The sequence below is a fragment of the Globicephala melas genome, chromosome 5 (genome assembly GCF_963455315.2).
Source record: "Globicephala melas chromosome 5, mGloMel1.2, whole genome shotgun sequence".
In the NCBI taxonomy this organism is placed as follows: domain Eukaryota; kingdom Metazoa; phylum Chordata; class Mammalia; order Artiodactyla; family Delphinidae; genus Globicephala; species Globicephala melas.
In genome coordinates, this window is record NC_083318.1 from 135,824,550 (window position 1) to 135,834,575 (window position 10,026).

General features: G+C 38.0%; 1 long non-coding RNA gene across 1 annotated transcript in view; it reads left to right on the forward strand.

Moving 5' to 3' along the window:
- The window catches only part of LOC132597325 (uncharacterized), a 55,952-nt gene extending 46,422 nt beyond the window's left edge, over positions 1-9,530 (forward strand). Inside the window, exon 3 of the long non-coding RNA XR_009563867.1 lies at positions 8,394-9,530. This is a non-coding gene — a long non-coding RNA (uncharacterized lncRNA). The remainder of the gene's footprint in view (positions 1-8,393) is intronic.
- The last annotated feature ends 496 nt before the right edge of the window (positions 9,531-10,026 follow it).

The following is a 10,026-nucleotide window of genomic DNA, read 5'->3' on the forward strand; positions in this document are numbered from 1 at the left end:
TTAATAGTTCAGCAATACATTGTGCAACAGCGAGATAAAAATTAAATAAAGGCTGATGTCAGGAGAAATTACTTTTTTAACCTGGGATACAATGTACAAAAAAGACTGAATATTGGTCTTGCTCTCAATTAACAATGGGATGGCAACTCTTCTTAACACACTGAATATAAATCCAATTTATCATCTCTGTTTCAGACTCTTAAGTTATTTAGGTTTTACTGTACTGAATGCATTAAGGCCTCTACAACACGCGCGCACACACATACACACACACACATACACACTCGGCAAAAGTAGATCTTTCTGGAAGACACAGAGGACCTATGGGTGGGTGAGGACACCTGTGTGAGGGCAGTGTTTTGGTTCTTCAGTGTTTTTACCACTACTGATACAGAAAATAAAAATAGACATAAGGAAATTTTTGAACTATCAATCATAGGCTTCTAAATCCTGACTATTTTATTTTAAAATCAAGACAGAGAAATTTCAACAGTGTGTAGTACTTCTAAGTTATAAGATCATCCTTCTAGATGTGATATGTTCAAAACTATAAGTCCGCCATTGATTCTACAGTCTTGTGTCCTCTCTTAGCACAGAGATATATCTCCAAATTAGGAGACTGTCTGAGACATCACTTTTTCAACATAATGCATGACCTGTCAACCCAGCTGGGGTTTAGACCTGCATAAGGAAGGTGAATTAAGCATTGAGTGAATTGTCTTATTTGCAGACCACAAGTCTGATAAGGATGGGTGATCTTAAAGAATCATTAAACACATCAAATGCCTTTCAAATCTAGGTTACTGACTTGTGTCTGTTTTACTTAATCAGGCTCCTAAATGCCCATCAATGATTGGTTTTAATAATTACATTGATGGCTTTTGCCCATTTCCTTCTATATTAGAAAAATTGGCATTCTCAAGAAAAAAACTACACGTTAAGTGACTTAAGCATAGATTGTGAAAAACTACAACTTTTAATACACTTCATGTGATCTCGGGGGGGAAATGCTTTAAAGTTTCACTTATTTATAGGCCCATGCATTAATTGATGCAGTGAATATCAAAAATTCTCTCCTGAGGAGACCTGGGGAAACATACCTATGGTTTAGTAAGGGGGAGGGGGTGATAGAAAATGGAAAACTGAAGTCTGGAGGGAATCACAGGCCAATGTCCCACCCCTGGAGCACACACTCACACACATTCACATTCACACACTCTCACACACTCATACACAGTAATTTGGGTTGTACAGGAAAATCCCATGGTAATTAAACAGTAAGCACCTCCTCTGGTTGCCTACTGTATATAGGATGAACTATTCATTTTTTCTGGGTGGAAAATCTGAGCTACTTCGTGTGTTTGAATCATCAGTATGTCTGGATTTCTGGATTTGAGCTTCTCAGTCTCTCCAGGCTATCAGTATTTCAAGAGTGTTTCTTAAATATGGGCTGATCATTGGGTCTTGAGTGGGCAGTAGCTCTCAAATGGACACTTTATCTGAAGCAGTGTGAACGTTTGGCTCTCAGCATACAAGCAGTGTTCTCTCATTATGAAAACTCAGTCTCATCCCAAACTCCCTTAGCAGATACTAGATCTTTGCTCGATTCACATCTCCCCCTTCCCCTGCTGTCTCCAACCACCAAGAGATAAGCCACAATATAGAGTGGAAAGATCATGGCTCTTCTTGTCTACCTCGTGGCCTGTCTTTATTTTCTTCCTCACAAACCTGTCCTAATACCCCCCCTTTCCACTCCTTACCTTTGTCAGTAAGGCCTGGGAGAAGGTCCTATGCTTCGCAGTTTAAAAACCAACGTGATGGACAAATACTGTCACTTATAAGTAGAATCTAAAAAATACAACAAACTAGTGAATATAACAAAAAAAGAAGCAGACTTACAGATATAGAGAACAACTAGTGGTTACCAGTGGTGAGGGGGGAATACAGGGGTGGGTGAGTGAGAGGCACAAGATCTCACTTGTGAGCACAAGCTCACACTTGGGTGTGAGATAGGCTCAAGTGTGTATGGTACAACATGGGGAATAGAGCCAGTATTTTGTAATAACTGTAAATGGAAAGTAACCTTTAAAAATTGTATAAAAATATTTTTTAATTAAAAAATAAAAAGTAAGATCATTAATTAAAAAAAAAAGAAACAACTAGAATACAAACTTGAAATCCAGAGTCAGATATGTAGGATTTGGAGTTTCTCTTTCGTCCTTACTAGCAGTCCTTGGGCAAGTCACTTCAACTCTCTAAGTCTTAGTTCGCACCTTTAAAATGATGATAAAAATACCCACCTCAGGTTTATTGTGAGTTATGTGACATGACGTCTGACTTAAATTCCTTAGGACAGAGCCGGAAATAGGCAAAGCACATAATAAAAGGTAGCTGGTATCATTTTTAATGTGCTAAATTTATATTATTACTATTAGTTGCTTAAATATTAATTAATTGAATTAATCAGGTACAAATAAAGCCTACCAGAGCTTTTAAAAATCAGTGAAAATTAGATGTGGCTAAACGTACAAGCATGATGTAAAAACAGATTCAGTTGGAAACTCTAAGAACTATACCTGAGCATTTTGCAAGTGGATTAGTAGTAGTCAGCTTCCTTGAGCTGTTCCTCTATTTCAAGTTTATTCTATTGCAGCAATGTAACTGAGATTTTGAACTTTACAACTCATAGAAATTAAAATATGCAATGCTCAATATCACATACTATTACATAAAAATTATAGTCATGATGACATTTACCATATTGAAAATCCAATATTATATATATAGTTAATTGAATTTATTGGATTATTTTTTAGATCTTACTTTGTATATATAATAAGCATTTATAAATCAAAAAACCCAACTTTTTGATGTATAATTTAAGTTTTAGTAAATAACACAGTGTTTATTTTGTGTAAAATTGAACCACATTTAGTATTTAGCAAACAATATAATTGTTCATGTTTTTACAATTATTATTGGAAAACATGGGCCCAAATTATCCGTGTGCTATACACCAGTAAAAGTGAAGGACAGTTTCACAAATACATTAAACCAAATGCAAAATGTGTCTTTCCAGATTTTGCTACAGCTAATTAGAAACACTGTATATCCGAAGAGTCATTCAGCAGTCAAGGAGAAGCTTTAGTTTTAGATGCCAAACTAGCTTAAATTTATGAATGTCTAGCCAAACTAGCTGGATATTTAGAAAAGCAGCAGAGCGATAATTTCACTGCTGTCTTTATGAATGTCTTGCTTAAATTGGGTATTGATGGGTTCAGTCCCCATTTCTAAATGGAAAAAGAAATCTTTGCTCAGAGCAATTAAAAGTACTGAAGGGATGATAAATAATGAGGTGTCTATGAGAGAGGAAAGCAGGCCCGCCAACTAACCCTGCTCCACAAGAGCAGCCCTAACCGGAAGGTGTGATCATGGTAACAATGACAGTCCCTGAGGACTGAACTGCATACCGGCTTGTACCACCATTTAGGTGTTTTGTCACTGTTGATGTCTTGTGCAACACCATTTTCTGGAAAACTGTGTAGATCACCACAGGAGTTCAACACATTTTTCAGCTGTTTGTTTTTATGTTATTATCTTTTATTTCGGTACGCGGGCCTCTCACTATTGTGGCCTCTCCCGTTGCAGAGCACAGGCTCCGGACGCGCAGGCTCAGCGGCCATGGCTCACGGGCCCAGCCGCTCCACGGCATGTGGGATCTTCCCGGACCAGGGCACGAACCCGTGTCGCCTGCATTGGCAGGCGGACTCCCAACCACTGCGCCACCAGGGAAGCCCATGTTTTTATGTTATTATCTTTTAAACTCCTCCTTTTCCATTTGAATTGGTGAAGTAGTTTAATGGTATTTAAGCAATTCTGGTTTTATGCAGTGTTTCCAGTTTCCCTGTAGTGCGGGAGTACGTCTGGTCACCAATTTCAGAAAATAGATGTGACCTGGTTTCCCTATAGGGATGCAGGAATGAATAATGTGATGATCAGGAGCCCTTGACGCTTCAATCCACACAGCCAAACAAACCAGGATACACATCCCTTTCTGCAACGTTGGTCCACGAGGACTGGCTTTTTGTCACCCTCCTACATCCCTTCTAGGAGAACATTACGGTGCTCTCCCATTTGTCTTCTCAACTCCTTGCAAACACATTACAGACCTGCAAGTTGAGTCAACCCACATGCAGTAGCAGCTCAATCCCAAGCTCTGTTAGTCACAGAAAAACTATCTCCAAGTTTTGTGATGTTATTGGCGTAGTGTTCCTAAAGCAGAGCAACAGTGGTGTACATTTTTGTATGCCCTTGAAGAACTTCATCTAGGTGCCCTGCACAAACCCATCTCTCTTAAGTTTGCCGTAAGTGGTTTGGTCGTCTGGATGTTATCCATTCTCTTGACAACTGCAGTATAGCACAGTTGAGTTTTTAATACCAAACCTTTCCCTAGGAAAAAACTGAGTATATTCCAGTTTATCAGTTTTTGAGGATATTGCCCTCGTAACTCTTTCAGTATTAAACAGGATGTATAAGTCACTTGGTTGTCATTTGTTGAGTAAATGAACATAATACTTGTAATGTGAACTAGATTATCTGTAAACTCATTGGAGCCTTGGACACTGGCTAACATAACCTGGCTCTAACTCAGCATTATATCTGGTGTGGACAGATAAGAGCATTCTCCAAGGTTCTCTAATGGTCTCTGGTTGACCAATGCCAATCCAGGATATGAACCTAGTTAGAAAAATATCGAGGGGATTTGGGGATATATCGAGGGGATATGGGGATATATGTATATGTATAGCTGATTCACTTTGTTATAAAGCAGAAACACACCATTGTAAAGCAATTATACTCCAATAAAGATGTTAAACTATATATATATATATATATATATATATATATAAAGTCTCCCACCTAGAGGGGTGGGATAGGGAGGGTGGGAGGGAGACGCAAGAGGGAGGAGATATGGGGATATATGTATATGTATAGCTGATTCACCTTGTTATAAAGCAGAAACTAACACACCATTGTAGAGCAATTATACTCCAATAAAGATGTTAAAAAATTTTTAAAAATTGAAAAAAATACAAAGAAAACTATGAAGTGTCTTGGGGAACAAAAAGCAGCTGAGGAGCATGGCAGCTGGAATCATTACAAAACACATTTGAATTTATGAGAAAATTTCCATAGAGGCTGGATAGACAGGCAACTCCTGTCCTCTTCACCTGTTTGTATCATGAATAACAGGTTACCTTGGGGTTTCTTAGGTTAGTAAATCTTAGTATTCTCTTAGGTATTCTCTTAGGTAAATTTATATTCTTGATTACTTTTAAATTCTTAGAATAGAACCAAGGTGATTAGTAAATATCTGTGTTGAATACTACCAACAATAGAGATACCATTCACAATTCACAGACTGCCTGGTAGAACCTGCAGGCGCCGTTATCTATGAAGCACACTGTCAAGATGCTTATAGTCTCATAGAAGACAATTAAGTGGAAACAGACACATCCAATTTATCAAAACTACTATTATTTTATTTAAATCTGCTACACTAATATTTTATCAAGAGATTGCTATATGGCAGGCACTCAGTGTTTTACATGTGTAAACTCAATTAAACTTCTCATCAACCTAGGAAATGTGCAATAGCATTTTCTAATTTGCAAAAGAGGAAACTGAGACACAAAGAAGTTAAGTAACTTAACTTGCTCTGCTTCCCCCAGCTAGTGTGTGGTAGATCATCTGACACTCTAATAAGAATACAGCTTGCCCTCTTAGAGACTGGTTTACGATGTGCTGGGTGCAGCAAATAGGTCATCTGGGGATGCTTTCCAGGAGGTGACATTTCAGGAGAATTCTAAAGGTATTCAGCAAAATGTTCTACCTCCTCTCCTTACCGTCTATCACTGTAAAATATCTAAGTAAGCATGTCCTCTCTTTCATATCCCACACCCAAATTCACCATATCTTTAAGATTTCCAGTCTTTTAAGGCTGTTTTTGCTGGCTTACAACATGATCCCATCCCTGGATTCAAAAGTCAGAACTTGACACGAAGATGATCATTTTAGGAATTTTAGAATCTAATGTAACCTCATCACCTGCGAAGATCTGCTTCAAATTAAGCTAGTAGTTGCCCCTTATGTCAGAGTAGGAAAATTATCTTTTTATACAAATTTTCCATGTGGATCAGATTAAATGTAACTCTGAAAGACAACCTGACACCCTCATATCACATGACACCAGCATGATGATTCCTAACCTAGGGAAGAAGAAAAAGGATTTTCCCACTCATAATTGAGCAATAGAGACTTCTTTAAAAGTCTAGTGCTAAAATAATCAAACTTGAGCTTTTTTAGCTTTATTAATGCACTTTATTTTCTAATAACAACCTGATTAGCGTCCAGAGTAACTATTTAACAAAATGCTGCATTTAAAAGAAATTGACCAGCTTCCAGCAATGTTCCAATATTTCCTTTCATAGGCAATTTGCTTGAGGACTCAAAGTACGGTTTCTGTTAAACTTGTAAAATGTTATTTTGCACTGTATAACCTAATATATGTTCTATAATATAGCTATAGATCAAAAATGTGGAATATGCATTCACTAAATAACTATAATTCAACATGTAATAGCCATGCTGAATTTTCTTATCTCTAAAATGGGAATACTTATGTTTATGTCAACTGTTATTCAAGGGAGGAAAAGTAACAAAAAAATTAAAATTGCAGGATAGTGATAGAAAAGTGATTAAAAGTCATATTAGGATGCTTAAGAAGTCAAAATAATTTTGGTCTTTCTCATCTATAAAAGAAGAATTTATATAAGAAATTTAAACATTTCAGGATTGGTTTCATTACACAATTATAGATATATTTATGTAGTGCTATACAAAAACTTGTTTTTCAACTAATAGAGAATATACATTACATTTAAACAAAACAATGAATTGAATTTTAACCATCCTCTGGTTATTAGATTCCTCCTGAAGATACAGAATGAAGAATTTTATTTCTCTGTACACATCACTGTTGACTTTTTAGAATGTATCTTCTAAGAGAATGATCTTCCCAAAGTAACATTAAGAAATCATAGTACCACTCTACAGAACCAGGATAAAAAACCCCCATACTCCAAATTTGGTTCCTACGGTGAGACTGATGACCCTGCATACTCACCAAGAGTGTATGAAAAGCTTTATTACTCACATAATGTGGCTTTCTGAGTAGCAAACAGTGGCTCTCCAACAGGTCCAAAAACAGAAAGGAGAAAAAATGGAAAAGAGACTGGCTTAGGGCTTTTATGGTGGTTAGGGGGTACGCAGCGGGGACGATTCCCACTTCTGAGCAGTGGTGTTAATCTCTCACTGGCACTACAGGGAGATTACCCTGACATTTTAATCAGCTTGCTCAGATTGAAATGGACCAGTATGGTCCTTGCCCCTCATGTCCTCCACCTGCCTTTTGTCTGTAGAAAAACTTTAGCCAAAGAATAAGTTTAATCAGAGAAGTCAGTAAACGCAGAAGCAAAGGAGAACAGTCAAATAGGGCAAATAATAATAGTTGAGTCATTAAACAAAATCTAGGACCTTTAGTTCCTCCTCAAGGGCTATAGATAATATTCTGAGCCATATCGTGTGAGCTGTCTTGTAGATACCGAAAAACCTGCCGGGAGGAAGAAGTTAACTACATGATGACCAGACTGTAGCCATCACATAGGCTGCCACAATTCCAAGAACTGTCCTCAAAGGAATGGGAACAAACTGACCCTGGAACTGAAGACTAACTGTATTTAAAACAATCAGGATAACACTAATCAGATCACTGCATGACCAATTTCAAGATGACGGTCAGAGCTGAATGTGCTGTTTCTGCATGTAGCCCCTTCCCTCCATCTATACGCCTCTGAGACTCCCCTTTCAAAGCTCTTGCCCACTGATTGGCGGTGGGAGGAGTAGGCCTTTGACACTAGCTCACCTCTCCTTCAGTTGCTGGCCTCTGTAATAAAGCAGACTTTCCTTTCTGCCAACCTTGCCTCTTGAGTACTGGCTTTCAAGGGGTGGGCAGCTGGACCCCACTTTTGGTAACAAGATGATGGGCCAAGGGGGATGAAGAAAAGGTGAGGCTTGGAAGCTATCAGCATTCAAACATCAAAAAAATGGAGTTAGATTCTTTATTACACAAATGCAAATCACTCTTGAAGTGAGGCAGTAGGAGCTAGAGGACATGGTGTCAGTCGGGGCAGATCACGGAGGCCCTTGGAGGCCATAGGAAGACTCTGAAATTCTCCACAACTGGAATAAGAAGATATAAAATAGCTTTAAGCACAGAAATGGTATACAGGCGTACCTCATTTTATTGTGCTTCACTTTCTTGTGCCCCACAGATTCTGCAGTTTTGACAAACTGAATTTTGCGGCAACCCTGCGTCGAGCAAGCCTATCAGCAGCATTTTTCCAACAACATTTGCTCATTTCATGTCTGTGTCATAGTTTTAGTATTTCTCACAATAATTCAAACTTTTTCATATCATTGTATTTCTGATGGCCATCTGTGATCAGTGATCTCTGCTGTTACTACTAGAACTCAGTGAAGGCTCAGATGATGGTTAGCATTTTCCAGCAATAAAATATACTTAATTAAAGTGTGACTATTGCATACTTAACACACTACAGTATAATGTAAACATAACTTTTATATGCACTGGGAGACCAAAGAAATTCACGTGACTGACTTTATTGCGGTAGTCTGGAACTGAACAGGCAGTATCTCTGCCTGTAATGCGATTTACAGTTAGGCTGCTGGGTACGGAATGGACTCTACAGAGGCCATGGGGAAATCAGGGAGGCAGTTAGGACTGCCATGGTCCAGACAAGAGGACACAGTGGCTTGCACCCGAGAGGTGACACCAGAGGCAGGGAGAAAACTAGCAATGCATTTATGGTTAGAACCTAGCAAATTCATGAGAGGATAGAGGTGGAGGTGAGGTTAAGAGTGGGACTGAAAGAACCTTCCACTTTTGACTATAGCAACCATGCTGATGGTTATACAATTTATGGAGATGAAGCTTTCAGAGGAGTAAGTGTTCTGTGAAAAAATAAAGGATTTTGCTCAAAGACTTGTTAAAATATGAAGGGGAAGGAAATATTTGTACAGAGAGAGATCCTCTAAATGCCACTGCTGACATGTATGCATATATTAGGAACCAAATGTGTAAATTTGCAAATTATGTGAGGGAGTTCTGAGGTATATTAAACTGTTGATTTCTTCATAAGTGTAATACAATTCATTGTTTCATGGTAGTGTCCGCAAATTTCACATCTCTAAAAATGAAAGAATTTGGTTCATTGTTTCTAAAGCAGTTTTCTACTCAAATCAAATGTCACTCTGATTGCAGGTGTGTAAATAATGATTGAAGCATGATCTTAAAAATATGTGTGTTGGACATATATACACTACCAAATGTAAAATAGATAGCTAGAGGGAAGCAGCCGCATAGCACAGGGACATCAGCTCAGTGCTTTGTGACCACCTAGAAGGGTGGGATAGGGAGGGTGGGAGGGATATGCAAGAAGGAGGAGATATGGGGATGTATGTATATGTATAGCTGATTCACTTTGTTATAAAGCGGAAACTAACACACTATTGTAAAGCAATTATACTCCAGTAAAGGTGTTAAATAAATAAATAAATAAAAATATGTGTGTTGCCAAGTTAGAAGGGGAAGTTCGTGTTTGAGGACGATGAATGAGTCCAAAACTCTTCCCTGAGTCTTGATTATTTAGGCCTTTGATGTTCCTGCATTGTCAGCTAAGAAGAAATTCTTGTTTTTTACAAACAGTCCTCTAATGATAACAAATGGTCAAATTCAACTAGGCAAAACCCCTGTTTTCAGAGAATTCTTTCTGGAGATTGATGACATAGCAGCTCCTTTATGCCCACCCATTCTACAAAAGATATAACAACATGTAAAATGATGAGTTAAAATGAACAGGAAAGCCATGTCTTAAATTCCTTTTC